We start from the raw sequence: 15,289 nt of genomic DNA, 5'->3' as shown, positions 1-15,289 counted from the left end.
AAGAGACCACCAACACTGCTCACCCCTGCCCACATCCCTGGCCCGAGAGGAAACTGTATAAGGCCTCTGAGCTCCCGGGGGGAGGGCCCAGGAGCGGCAGGACCCCTGCCTGAGACAGCGCCAGAACCTGAAGGAAACAGACCCTATAAACAGTTCTCTGCACCCAAATCCCGTGGGAGGGAGAGCTAAACCTTCAGAGAGGCAGACAAGCTTGGGAAACCAGAAGAGACTGCTCTCTGCACACACATCTCGGACACCAGAGGAAAAAGCCAAAGACCACCTGGAACCCTGGTGCACTGAAGCTCCCGGAAGGGGCGGCACAGGTCTTCCTGGTTGCTGCCGCCGCAGAGAGCCCGTGGGCAGCACCCCACGAGCGAACCTGAGCCTCGGGACCACAGGTAAGACCAAATTTTCTGCTGCAAGAAGCTGCCTGGTGAACTCACGACACAGGCCCACAGGAACAGCTAAAGACCTGTAGAGAGGAAAAACTACACGCCCGAAAGCAGAACACTCTTTCCCCATAACTGCCTGAAAGAGAGGAAAACAGGTCTACAGCACTCCTGACACACAGGCTTATAGGACAGTCTAGCCACTGTCAGAAATAGCAGAACAAAGTAACACTAGAGATAATATGATGGCGAGAGGCAAGCGCAGGAACCCAAGCAACAGAAACCAAGACTACTTGGCATCATCGGAGCCCAATTCTCCCACCAAAACAAACATGGAATATCCAAACACACCAGAAAAGCAAGATCTAGTTTCAAAATCATATTTGATCATGATGCTGGAGGACTTCAAGAAAGACGTGAAGAACTCCCTTAGGGAAACACAGGAAAACATTAATAAACAAGAAGAAGCCTACAGAGAGGAATCGCAAAAATCCCTGAAAGAATTCCAGGAAAACACAATCAAACAGTTGAAGGAATTAAAAATGGAAATAGAAGCAATCAAGAAAGAACACATGGAAACAACCCTGGATATAGAAAACCAAAAGAAGAGACAAGGAGCTGTAGATACAAGTTTCACCAACAGAATACAAGAGATGGAAGAGAGAATCTCAGGAGCAGAAGATTCCATAGAAATTATTGACTCAACTGTCAAAGATAATGTAAAGCGGAAAAAGCTACTGGTCCAAAACATACAGGAAATCCAGGACTCAATGAGAAGATCAAACCTAAGGATAATAGGTATAGAAGAAAGTGAAGACTCCCAGCTCAAAGGACCAGTAAATATCTTCAACAAAATCATAGAAGAAAACTTCCCTAATCTAAAAAAAGAGATACCCATAGGCATACAAGAAGCCTACAGAACTCCAAATAGATTGGACCAGAAAAGAAACACCTCCCGTCACATAATTGTCAAAACACCAAACGCACAAAATAAAGAAAGAATATTAAAAGCAGTAAGGGAAAAAGGTCAAGTAACATATAAAGGCAGACCTATCAGAATCACACCAGACTTCTCGCCAGAAACTATGAAGGCCAGAAGATTCTGGACTGATGTCATACAGACCCTAAGAGAACACAAATGCCAGCCCAGGTTACTGTATCCTGCAAAACTCTCAATTAACATAGATGGAGAAACCAAGATATTCCATGATAAAACCAAATTTACACAATATCTTTCTACAAATCCAGCACTACAAAGGATAATAAATGGTAAAGCCCAACATAAGGAGGCAAGCTATACCCTAGAAGAAGCAAGAAACTAATCATCTTGGCAACAAAACAAAGAGAATGAAAGCACACAAACATAACCTCACATCCAAATATGAATATAACATATTCATAACAATAATCACTATTCCTTAATATCTCTCAACATCAATGGCCTCAACTCCCCAATAAAAAGACATAGATTAACAAACTGGATACGCAACGAGGACCCTGCATTCTGCTGCCTACAGGAAACACACCTCAGAGACAAAGACAGACATTACCTCAGAGTGAAAGGCTGGAAAACAATTTTCCAAGCAAAGGGTCAAAAGAAGCAAGCTGGAGTAGCCATTCTAATATCAAATAAAATCAATTTTCAATTAAAAGTCATCAAAAAAGATAAGGAAGGACACTTCATATTTATCAAAGGAAAAATCCACCAAGATGAACTCTCAATTTTAAATATCTATGCCCCAAATACAAGGGCACCTACATATGTAAAAGAAACCTTACTAAAGCTCAAAACACACATTGCACCTCACACAATAATAGTGGGAGATTTCAACACCCCACTCTCATCAATGGACAGATCATGGAAACAGAAATTGAACAGAGATGTAGACAGACTAAGAGAAGTCATGAGCCAAATGGACTTAACGGATATTTATAGAACATTCTATCCTAAAGCAAAAGGATATACCTTCTTCTCAGCTCCTCATGGTACTTTCTCCAAAATTGACCATATAATTGGTCAAAAAACGGGCCTCAACAGGTACAGAAAGATAGAAATAATCCCATGCATGCTATCGGACCACCACGGCCTAAAACTGGTCTTCAATAACAATCAAGGAAGAATGCCCACATATACTTGGAAATTGAACAATGCTCTACTCAATGATAACCTGGTCAAAGAAGAAATAAAGAAAGAAATTAAAAACTTTTTAGAATTTAATGAAAATGAAGGCACAACATACCCAAACTTATGGGACACAATGAAAGCTGTGCTAAGAGGAAAACTCATAGCGCTGAGTGCCTGCAGAAAGAAACAGGAAAGAGCACATGTCAGCAGCTTGACAGCACACCTAAAAGCTCTAGAACAAAAAGAAGCACATACACCCAGGAGGAGTAGAAGGCAGGAAATAATCAAACTCAGAGCGGAAATCAACCAAGTAGAAACAAAAAGGACCATAGAAAGAATCAACAGAACCAAAAGTTGGTTCTTTGAGAAAATCAACAAGATAGATAAACCCTTAGCCAGACTAACGAGAGGACACAGAGAGTGCGTCCAAATTAACAAAATCAGAAATGAAAAGGGAGACATAACAACAGATTCAGAGGAAATTCAAAAAATCATCAGATCTTACTATAAAAACCTATATTCAACAAAACTTGAAAATCTTCAGGAAATGGATAATTTCCTAGACAGATACCAGGTACCGAAGTTAAATCAGGAACAGATAAACCAGTTAAACAACCCCATAACTCCTAAGGAAATAGAAGCAGTCATTAAAGGTCTCCCAACCAAAAAGAGCCCAGGTCCAGACGGGTTTAGTGCAGAATTCTACCAAACCTTCATAGAAGACCTCATACCAATATTATCCAAACTATTCCACAAAATTGAAACAGATGGATCACTACTGAATACCTTCTACGAAGCCACAATTACTCTTATACCTAAACCACACAAAGACACAACAAAGAAAGAGAACTTCAGACCAATTTCCCTTATGAATATCGATGCAAAAATACTCAACAAAATTCTGGCAAACCGAATCCAAGAGCACATCAAAACAATCATCCACCATGACCAAGTAGGCTTCATCCCAGGCATGCAGGGATGGTTTAATATACGGAAAACCATCAACGTGATCCATTATATAAACAAACTGAAAGAACAAAACCACATGATCATTTCATTAGATGCTGAGAAAGCATTTGACAAAATTCAACACCCCTTCATGATAAAAGTCCTGGAGAGAATAGGAATTCAAGGCCCATACCTGAACATAGTAAAAGCCATATACAGCAAACCAGTTGCTAACATTGAACTAAATGGAGAGAAACTCGAAGCAATCCCACTAAAATCAGGGACTAGACAAGGCTGCCCACTCTCTCCCTACTTATTCAATATAGTTCTTGAAGTTCTAGCCAGAGCAATCAGACAACAAAAGGAGGTCAAGGGGATACAGATCGGAAAAGAAGAAGTCAAAATATCACTGTTTGCAGATGATATGATAGTATATTTAAGTGATCCCAAAAGTTCCACCAGAGAACTACTAAAGCTGATAAACAACTTCAGCAAAGTGACTGGGTATAAAATTAACTCAAATAAATCAGTTGCCTTCCTCTACACAAAAGAGAAACAAGCCGAGAAAGAAATTAGGGAAATGACACCCTTCATAAAAGACCCAAATAATATAAAGTACCTCGGTGTGACTTTAACCAAGCAAGTAAAAGATCTGTACAATAAGAACTTCAAGACACTGAAGAAGGAAATTGAAGAAGACCTCAGAAGATGGAAAGATCTCCCATGCTCAGGGATTGGCAGGATTAATATAGTAAAAATGGCCATTTTACCAAAAGCAATCTATAGATTCAATGCAATCCCCATCAAAATACCAATCCAATTCTTCAAAGAGTTAGACAGAACAAATTGCAAATTCATCTGGAATAACAAAAAACCCAGGATAGCTAAAGCTATCCTCAACAATAAAAGGACTTCAGGGGGAATCACTATCCCTGAACTCAAGCAGTATTACAGAGCAATAGTGATAAAAACTGCATGGTATTGGTACAGAGACAGACAGATAGACCAATGGAATAGAATTGAAGACCCAGAAATGAACCCACACACCTATGGTCACTTGATTTTTGACAAAGGAGCCAAAACCATCCAATGGAAAAAAGATAGCATTTTCAGCAAATGGTGCTGGTTCAACTGGAGGGCAACATGTAGAAGAATGCAGATCGATCCATCCTTATCACCCTGTACAAAGTTTAAGTCCAAGTGGATCAAGGACCTCCACATCAAAACAGACACACTCAAACTAATAGAAGAAAAACTAGGGAAGCATCTGGAACACATGGGCACTGGAAAAAATTTCCTGAACAAAACACCAATGGCTTATGCTCTAAGATCAAGAACCGACAAATGGGATCTCATAAAACTGCAAAGCTTCTGTAAGGCAAAGGACACTGTGGTTAGGACAAAACGGCAACCAACAGATTGGGAAAAGATCTTTACCAATCCTACAACAGATAGAGGCCTTATATCCAAAATATACAAAGAACTCAAGAAGTTAGACCGCAGGGAAACAAATAACCCTATTTAAAAATGGGGTTCAGAGCTAAACAAAGAATTCACAGCTGAGGAATGCCGAATGGCTGAGATACACCTAAAGAAATGTTCAACATCTTTAGTCATAAGGGAAATGCAAATCTAAACAACCCTGAGATTTCACCTCACACCAGTGAGAATGGCTAAGATCAAAAACTCAGGTGACAGCAGATGCTGGCGAGGATGTGGAGAAAGAGGAACACTTCTGCATTGTTGGTGGGATTGCAGACTGGTAAAACCATTCTGGAAATCAGTCTGGAGGTTCCTCAGAAAATTGGACATTGAATTGCCTGAGGATCCAGCTATACCTCTCTTGGGCATATACCCAAAAGATGCCTCAACATATAAAAGAGACACGTGCTCCACTATGTTCATCGCAGCCTTATTTATAATAGCCAGAAACTGGAAAGAACCCAGATGCCCTTCAACAGAGGAATGGATACAGAAAATGTGGTACATCTACACAATGGAATATTACTCAGCTATCAAAAACAACGAGTTTATGAAATTCGTAGGCAAATGGTTGGAACTGGAAAATATCATCCTGAGTGAGCTAACCCAATCACAGAAAGACATACATGGTATGCACTCATTGATAAGTGGCTATTAGCCCAAATGCTTGAATTACCCTAGATCCCTAGAACAAACGAAACTCAAGACGGATGATCAAAATGTGAATGCTTCACTCCTTCTTTAAATGAGGAAAAAGAATACCCTTGGCAGGGAAGAGAGAGGCAAAGATTAAAACAGAGACTGAAGGAACACCCATTCAGAGCCTGCCCCACATGTGGCCCATACATATACAGCCACCCAATTAGACAAGATGGATGAAGCAAAGAAGTGCAGACCGACAGGAGCCGGATGTAGATCGCTCCTGAGAGACACAGCCAGAATACAGCAAATACAGAGGCGAATGCCAGCAGCAAACCACTGAACTGAGAATAGGTCCCCCGTTGAAGGAATCAGAGAAAGAACTGGAAGAGCTTGAAGGGGCTCGAGACCCCAAAAGTACAACAATGTCAAGCAACCAGAGCTTCCAGGGACTAAGCCACTACCTAAAGACTATACATGGACTGACCCTGGACTCTGACCCCATAGGTAGGAATGAATATCCTAGTAAGAGCACCAGTGGAAGGGGAAGCCCTGGGTCCTGCTAAGACTGAACCCCCAGTGAACTAGACTATGGGGGGAGGGCGGCAATGGTGAGAGGGTTGGGAGGGGAACACCCATAAGTAAGGGGAGGGGGGAGGGGGATGTTTGCCCGGAAACGGGGAAAGGGAATAACACTTGAAATGTATATAAGAAATACTCAAGTTAATAAAAAAAAAATATGCAAAAGATGAGCTTGTCTAGAAGATACAAGACGAGGTGGAATGAAAAGGAATGAGTCATAAGGACTTGCTGTTGCACGATTGAACTGTCCCCTTTCTGTGATTTTAACAGTCAAAAACCACATATTCAACATTTATCCCTAATGGAAGTCATGCCTAATTTATGAAGGCGTAAAGCAGGCATTTGTGTTGCCTAGACAAGATTGCCATCTAGTGCTAAAGACATGCAAACACAGACTGTAAATTTAAAAAGAAAAAAAAAAAACACTCGTAAAATGATAGTAAAACGATTAATGATTAAAAGAATGCAAACCAAGCAGAATTCAAACTGGGACCTGAAGAGGAAAGTCATCCACATACATTAAAAAAATCAACAAAGTGGAGGAGAGTATTAACATGGAAGAAAAGTCTGGAAAATGGAAGAAAACTGAAGTGTCCACCGCCGCTGTGCTCCATCCTTCCGTCCACACCTCTAAACACCCAGACACCTACCGCCATTGTAAACACCCAGAATCAGAGCCAAACACCCAGACACCTACCGCCATTGTAAACACCCAGAATCAGAGCCATCAGAGACCACCAACTGAGAGCCTTACTGACCAGGTTCCCCTGTGTCCTGCCCATCTCCAGCTCCAGCCTGCCCTCTCTGTGCTCCATGCCGCATCCCACAAGTCCACCTGCATCTCTGGAGGCCTGCGGCTGCCCAGAAGAACCGGAGGCCTGCAGTCATGAGGGACCACCAATCTTACCCACAGCCCAGGAGCCTTCCCCCGCCACCCAGGACAAGCAGCTGCCTAAAGCCATCAATGTCTAGCAGCTCTGCCCGCGTCCCTGGAATCCTGCTGCCACTAGGACAACAAGCTCTACCTGAAATCCCAAAGGCCTAATGGCCTCAGGGACTACAAATGCTACCTGAAGCCCTGGCGGCCTGTTCCCCTCACCGACTACCAGGCTTGCCAACAGTAGAGACAAACAGATGAGTAAAGGCCACTGAAGAGCACGATCATCCTTTATTTCTCCTTTGCCAGCTTGTATCCCCTTGATCTCCTTTTCTTGTCTGATTGCTCTGGCTAGAACTTTGAGTACTATATTGGATAGACAGGGGCAGAGTGGGCATGCTTGTCTTTTCCCTGATTTTAGTGGGATTGCTTCAAGTTTCTCTCCATTTAATTTGATATTGGCTGTTGTTTTGTTGTTTATTGCTTTTTTTATGCTTAGGAAAGGGCCTTGAATTCTTGGTCTCTCCAATACTTTTAACATTTCGTCAAATCCTTTTTCAGCATCTAATGAAATGATCACATCATTTTTTCTTTGAGTTTGTTTATGTTGTGTATTACGTTAATGAAGTTTCACACATTGAACCATGTTGGCATCCCTAGAATGAAGCCTACTTGATCATGTTGAATGATTGTTTTGTTGTGTTCTTGGTTTCTGTTTGCGAGAATTTTATTGAGTATTTTTGCATTGATATTCATAAGTGAAATAAGTCTGAAGCTCTGTTTCTTTGTTGGGACTTGGTGTGGTTTAGATATCAGAGTAATTGTGACACCATGGAATGAATTAGGTAGTGTTCCCTCTGTTTCTATTTTATGAAACAGTTTGAAGAGTGCTGGTATTAGCTCTTCTTTGACGATCTGGTAGAATTCTACACTAAAGCAATCTGGCCCTGGGCTTTTTTTTTAAAATGATTTCTTCTATTTCCTTAGGGTATATGGGCCTATTGAAATGGGTCTGCTCTTGATTTAACTTTGGTACATGGTATCTGTCTAGAAAATCATCCTTTTTATCTAGATTTTCCAGTTTTGTTGCACATAGGCTTTTGTAGTAGGATCTGATGATTTGGAATATCCTTAGTTTCTGCTGTTATGTCTCCTTTTTTATTTCTGATTTTGTCAATTTGGATACTGTCTCTGTGCTCTTTAGTAGCTTAGCTAGGGGTTTACCTACGGTGTTGATGTTCTCAAAGAACCAGCTTTTGGTTTTATTGACTCTCTTTGTTTCTATTTGGTTGATTTCATCCCTGACTTTGACTCTTTCCTGCCTTCTACTCCTCTTGGGTGTGTTTGCTTCTTTTTATTCTAGTGCTTTCAGGTGTACTGTCAAGCTGCTAGTGTATGCTATCTCCAGTTTCTTTAAGTGGGCACTAAATGCTCTGAATTTTCCTCTTAGCATGGGTTTCATTGTGTTCCATATGTTTGTGTATATTCTGCTTTCATTTTCATTAAATTCTAAAAAGCCTTTAATTTCTTTCTTTCTTCCCTGACCAAGTTATCATTGAGTAGAGTTGTTCAGTTTCCATGTTGTCTTTGTAGTTACTGAAGTCTAGCCTTAGTCTATGGTGATCTAATAGGAAGCATAGGATTATTTCAATCTTCTTATATCTGTTGAGGCTTGTTTTGTGACAGACTATATGGTCAATTTTGGAGAAGGTACCATGAGGTGCTCAGAAGGTATATTCTTTTTTCAGGGTGAAATGTTCTGTATATATCTGTTAAATCCATTTGGTTCATAACCTCTATCAGTTTAGTGTCTTTGTTTAGTTTTTGTTTCAATGACCTGTCCATTAGTGAGAATGGGTTGTTGAAATCTCCCACTATTATTGTGTGGGGATCAATGTGTGTTTTGAGCTTTAGTAAAGTTTATTTTATGACTGTAGGTGCCTTGCATTTGGGGCACAGATGTTCAGAATTGAGACTTTCTCTTGTTGGATTTTTCCTTTGATGAATATGAGGTGTCTTTGCCCATCTCACTTGACTGTATTTGGTTGCAAGTCTATTTTGTTGGACATTAAATGTCACCTCCCACTTGCTTCTTGGGACCATTTGCTTGGAAGACTTTTATCCAGCCTTTAACTCCGAGGCAGTGTCTTTGTTATTGAGGTGTGTTCCTTTATGCAGCATATCCAGTCTGTTAGCTTATGTCTCTTTATTGGCTAACTGAGTCCGTTGATATTGAGAGATGCTAAAGACACCTTGGGAGGTGGGAGGTGAGGGGGCACCTCTAGAATGTAGCAGAGATCTGGGTGTAGGAAGAATCTCAAGCCTCAAAGGGAGAAACCTTATATGAGATGCCCAAAAGTGGGGAGAGGGAACTTGGAGAATCCATCTCCAGTAGAAAGACAGGGCATCAAGTGGAAGTATTGGGTTGCAATACCACAGTGAAAAACTCTGACCCAGAATTGTGCCTGTCTGGAAGAACTTTGGGGACATAAATGGAGAATAGACTGAGGGAAAGGAGGTCCAATGACAGGCTCAACTTGGGATCCATATCAAGGGGAGCTTCCCAGGCCTGACACTATTACTGATGCTATGATGTACTTACAGACAGGAGCCTAGCATGGAAACTGAGCAACTCTCTATGCAGTGACCACTGAGTCAAAGAAGAAAGAAAGAAATTAAAGACTTTCTAGAATTCAATGAAAATGACAGCACAACATACCCAAACTTTTGGGACACAATGCTGAGTAAAGGTTACAGTACTATGTGCCTCAATGAAGAAATTAGAGCATTCTCATACTACAATTTTAAAGGACATAAGCTTTTAAGTTTCACTAGGTCCAATTTATTAATCGTGGATCTTATTGACTGAGCTATAGATGTTCTGTTAGGGAAGCTGTTTCCTGTACCAATGAGTTCAAGGTTATTCCCTACTATTTCTTCTGTTAGATTTATTGTATCTGGTTTTATTTTGAGTTCTCTGATCAACTTGGACTTGAGTTTTGAGCAAGATGATAAATATTAATCTATTTCTATTCTTTTACATGCAGACATCTAGCTATACAAGCATCATTTGTTAAAGATGATCTCCCTTTTTCATTGTATAGTTTAACTTCTTGGTCAAAAATCAATTGTCCATAATTGTAAGGAGTTATTTCTGGGTCTTCAATTTGATTTCATTGGTCAATGTGTCTATTTCTATACCAATAACGTGCGGTTTTAATTACCATCGATCTATACTACAGCTTGAAATCTACCTCCGGAAGTTCTTTTATTATGCAGGATTGTTCTAGTTAACTCGTTCAGTTTACAGCTTCCACATTGGGGTCTCACACCTGACTGGAACTCCAGTTCCATGTTTTCAAACTTCATCTTCAGTCCTCTAAAAGTGTCTACATTCATATGAAACAAAAACAAATAAGCAAACACACATATATGGACACAAATAAGAACTTATAAACAAATAAAAGTGAGACACAGTAAAGACTTTGTGTTCGCTCAGTTTAAAGATACACCACATGATGGTGGGGAAGTCAAAAGAGCAAGATCTTAAGGGAGCTGTTCACAATGCATCCATTACCAAGAAGCAGACTGCAAGGAATATTTATGCTCAGCACAGCATTTCCTTTTTAAGCAGTCCTGCATTCCTTACTAGGGAATAGTGCCCTCCACAGTGGGTGGGGTTTCCCAAGTCGATTAATCTACTCATACCCAGATCTCACAAGTATACTCTGAGACTTGTCTCCTAGCTTGTCCATATCTTGTCAAGTTGATAATTAACACTTGCCTTCACAAACAGAATATTCTCTCCAATGGCATGTATTTGTCAACATATTTAAAAAAAAACACAAAGGGATAATAGGAAAATTTGTCATCAAGTACAAAGTTAGACATTCCACTGAAGATTTAACTTTGACAACATCTTTTGGGTTTGGGCCAGAAAGGGTTTGTAATACTGCCTCTGTCCACATGTGAGTGGTGTCTGCATAATGTGCTGAGCCATCAGTAAACTATGAACTAGTTTTCTCTTCCTTGATCAACTAATCATAAGACACAGTCGGTGAGGCTATAGATATATGCTTGGCAGTCTGCTGTATGGAAATAGAAACCAGAGCTATTTAGACATAATTACCATGTAGCCAGATTTTTTTATTTTTGGTTATTTTCTTTATCTACATTTCAACTATTATGGCCCTTCCCAGTTTCCCCTCCAGAAATCCCTATCCCCTCTCCCTCCCCTTCTTCTATGAGGGTGTTGTTCCTCCATCCACTCACCCACCCGCCCACTCCCTCCCAACTCCCTGCCCTGGCATTCCCGTACACTGGGGCACTGAGCCTTCACAGGACCAAGGGACTCTCTTCCCATTGATGTCCAACAAGATCTTTTGAGACAGGAAACCAAACTCTACTGTGGCTACACTTTCTACGTAAACATTATACAAGGGCATGGAAGAAGACTTTTCCCTTTGACTGCCTGCTCCTGTCCTACTAGCACATCCATCCCTTCACTGCCATTAAAGCTTGTTTTTCAGTGTATATGGCGTATTTTGAAGACTAGGGCAGTCATCCAGGCTTGTAGACAGAACAACTACTTGATACTGGACCTTCTGTTCATAGGAAAACACTGTTGGATTAGGACTATAAGCTGCAATTCATTCATTCATATATATATATATCTCTATATATATAATATTTGTGACATTCACACAGCATTACTGGTCAATATTCTCGTCTAACCAGCAGTTGTTACTGTATATATAACCTTGGCAAGGTCCAAAGGGATCTTGTAAATTCAAGAGCTTGCTGAAATTTCTAAGTGTTGTTTACTTTCTGAATCATAACATAACTTACTCTAGGCCGGGATGTTTTAATTCTGAGGAAGTGTGTACATGCACATAGGCACACGTGTGCACACACACAGAACACACATACACACAAAACACACACACACACACACACACACACACACACACACACGTAATCAGCCTCCAATATATTGTATGGTTTCTCCACAGCCAGGATCCAAAGTTCCAAATACAAAAGGGCAGAAAAGGAATAGTTCTACTGTCTATCACCCCTAGTGACTCAATAAGAATTTTTCTTCCTGTTTCCAGAATTTTATTCTGCTGTGCTAGAACCTTTGGTTCCAGAGAGGGAAGCACTCCTGACAGAAGTCACAACAAACATTCCATTGAACTGAAAGCTTAGACTTCCCCCTGGACACTTTGAGTTTCTGATGCCCTTAAACCAATAGGCTAAGAAAAGAATAACAGTGTAAGGAGGGGTTGTTGATACAGAGTACCATGGTGAAATTGGATTGCTTCTTCACAAAAGAGGTAAGGAAGCTTATGTCCAGAGTGCTGGAGATCCTTTAGGGTGTCTCCTGGTGCCACCATGTCCTGTGATACATGTCTATTGGAAACTATAACTGCCTAATCCAGACAGGCTGACAAAGGGCATAGACCCTTTAGGAATGAAGGTGTGGGTCACTTCATGTGATAGTTTGCATATGCTTGGCCTAGTAAGTGGCACCATTAGAAGGTGTGGGCCTGTTGGAGTAGGTGTGTAACTGTGGGTGTAGGCTTTAAGACCCTCATCCTTGCTGCCTGGAAGTCAGTATTCTGCTAGCAGCCTTTAGATGCAAATTTAGAACTCTCATCTCTGCCTGCACCATGTCTGCCTACACATTGCCATGCTCCCATCCTGATGATAATGGACTAAACCTCTGAACCTGTAAGTCAGCCCCAATTAAATGTCGTCCTTTATAAGATTTGAATTGGTCACGGTGTCTGTTCACAGCAGTAAGACTCTAACTAAGACACTCCACGAAACGTGCCAAGATCTGCTGAAGTATTTGCTAAGGGTAGAGGGAATACAGAATGGGTAGCAAAGGAAGGTAGTTATAAATAGAAACAGGGACACAAGGATTCTAATTGGCATGAGTGCTTGCATTTTGTTAAGAATGTGTTTATACAGATATTTATTTTCTTTCTTCAATTTCTTTATCACATAGCATGAATTAAAAGAGTATCAATGGTTATCACATTTAAGTTTGAGATACTAAAAGAATATCCCTCAATTGCCATCTATTTGCAATTTAAAATGTTTGATTCGTTTTATATATATAATGAATTTGAGATTGAATATGGGATAGTTATATCATGTTTAGGCATTATTATGACCTGGTTATTGTTTTAATTTGGAAATTAGTTATGAAATGAGATGACTGTATGCCAAGCTGATAAGGGGTAGACTTGTAGTGGTTATTCTTGATTGTCAATTTGGCTATATCTGGAATTACCTAAAAACTGAAAGTGAATGGCACATTGGTGAGGGATTTTTTTATTATTTTGAAATGGGAGGATCTACTTGTAATCTGGATCTTTGAGGCAGAGAGACACACCTTTAATCCAGATCTAATCAGGGCCAACCAACCACACCTTCTTCTGGAATCCTATATAAACACATGGAAGAAGGAAGCTTTTGCACTGTGCCTGCCTGTTCTCAAATGTCTACCAAGTCCATTCCTTCACTGCCATTAGAGCCTACATCTTTGGGATTCCAGTGAATACTAAAGACTAAACAAGACAACGGACTTGTGGGTGAGCAAGTCCTGGATTCTTAGACTTTTATTCATAGTCAGAGACTGTTGGATTAGCTGGACCACAGCCTCTAAGTCATTCTTATAAATCTTCTTTCCTCCTGCTCCCCCCTCACTGCCCTCTCTCTCTCCTTCTAGAAGTTAAGTTACTATAGAGAACCCTGACTAGTATAGTCACCAACAAACACCATAGGTCTTTTGGTCTTTATCTCTACAGCACTGAGATTACAAGAGCAGATCATGACACTTAGCCTTCTGTTTTAAAATTATAGTATAGTTACAACAATCCTCAGCTTTTACAATGTGGATTCTGTGTTCAAACTCAGGTCTACCTGGTTTCAAGATAAGTATCTTAAGGACTGAGCTAGCCTTAGAAGATTGCTTAATCAAAGCAGAAATCAAAATGAGTATGTAACCTAAGGGAAAGGGCAAGAAAGGGAACTAAATTAGATCATTAGAAAACTGAGTACTTTTTCAGGGGTACTTTTTGAGGTAGTTTCATTAGGCCCAACCAATACTCAATACCTCAGCTACTAAAACACAGAACCCATTTTTTTTTTCTGTTAGTTGAAAAGAACTTCTAGATCAAAAAGTACATGAATATATTAGTTAGGTAAAAATTAAGATGGGCATACAAGACTTGCCCTGCCCTCCGGCCAGTGCTTCCAAGTCTGCAGATCTGAGGTTTTGGATTTCTGTTCCACAGAATGGGATTTGGGAAAGTTGTCAAGAATAAAGCTTATTTTTAGAGATACCAAGTAAGATTTAGAAAGCTACAAGAATGTAAAAATAACTACTATCCTCAGAAATGATTGAGGATCAACAACAAAAATAAGCACAAGATGCCCAAATGTAAGACAGTTCATGTAACTGCTTGATTGTGTATACCTGCAAAGAGGGCATAGGATAGGCTGTACAGTGTATCTATGCGAACTGTCAAAATACAGGTGAAAGTTGGCCTGACAAATTATGCTGTAGCCTATTATACTGGCCTGCTGCTAGCCCACATGCTTTTCAATAGGTTTGGAATGGGCAAGCTCTGTGAAGGCCAGGTGGAGGTGACTAGAGATGAATACAATGTGGAAAACATTGACATGACTATCAATGTCTGGTGCCAGCACTTGCTGTTTGGATGCAGGTCTTGCCCAAACTACAACTGCCAATAAGGTTTTTGGTGCCCTGAAGGGAGCTGTGAACGGAGGCTTGTTTATCCCCTCATAGTACCAAAGAATTCCCTGGGTTTGATTTTGAAAGAAAAGAGTTCAACGCTGAAGTACACAAGAAGCACATCATGGGTAAAAATGTGGCAGAAGAAATATTGGGTTGCTTAAAAGAAGGCCACATTTCCTCAGAGCTCAGAAATGAGCTGCTGAGATCTAAAGCAATTTTCTATTAAGCTTTTTAAAAATAAAGACAATAAACTTATTGACCAAGACATAAACAGTTGATGTACTTTCTTAAGAGTTTATATTTGATATTTGCTCCCATAAAATAATATTATACTGGTGAGAGCATATTAAATGTTTATTGTCTGACACTTGGGAACTAAAAATTTGTGAAATGGAACTAGATTTCCTCTGCGGACTCCCCACTTTTTCTTTCTTCCTTTCCTTTGTTTCTTTATATAACTCTGGTTGTTCTGGAACTCA

At 40.3% G+C, this 15,289-nt stretch overlaps 1 long non-coding RNA gene and 1 pseudogene across 1 annotated transcript in view; one reads left to right on the top strand and one right to left on the bottom strand.

The window, feature by feature from the left end:
* LOC134485951 (uncharacterized) overlaps positions 1-15,289 on the bottom strand; it is a 165,360-nt gene that overhangs the window by 136,402 nt on the left and 13,669 nt on the right. The gene's annotated exons all lie outside the window — the stretch shown is intronic.
* Rpl5-ps7 (ribosomal protein L5, pseudogene 7) lies at positions 14,348-15,036 on the top strand (annotated as a pseudogene).

Source organism: Rattus norvegicus, chromosome 2, assembly GCF_021556685.1.
Source record: "Rattus norvegicus strain SHRSP/BbbUtx chromosome 2, alternate assembly SHRSP_T2T, whole genome shotgun sequence".
Lineage (NCBI taxonomy): Eukaryota > Metazoa > Chordata > Mammalia > Rodentia > Muridae > Rattus > Rattus norvegicus.
This window is presented reverse-complemented; position numbering and strand designations above follow the sequence as displayed.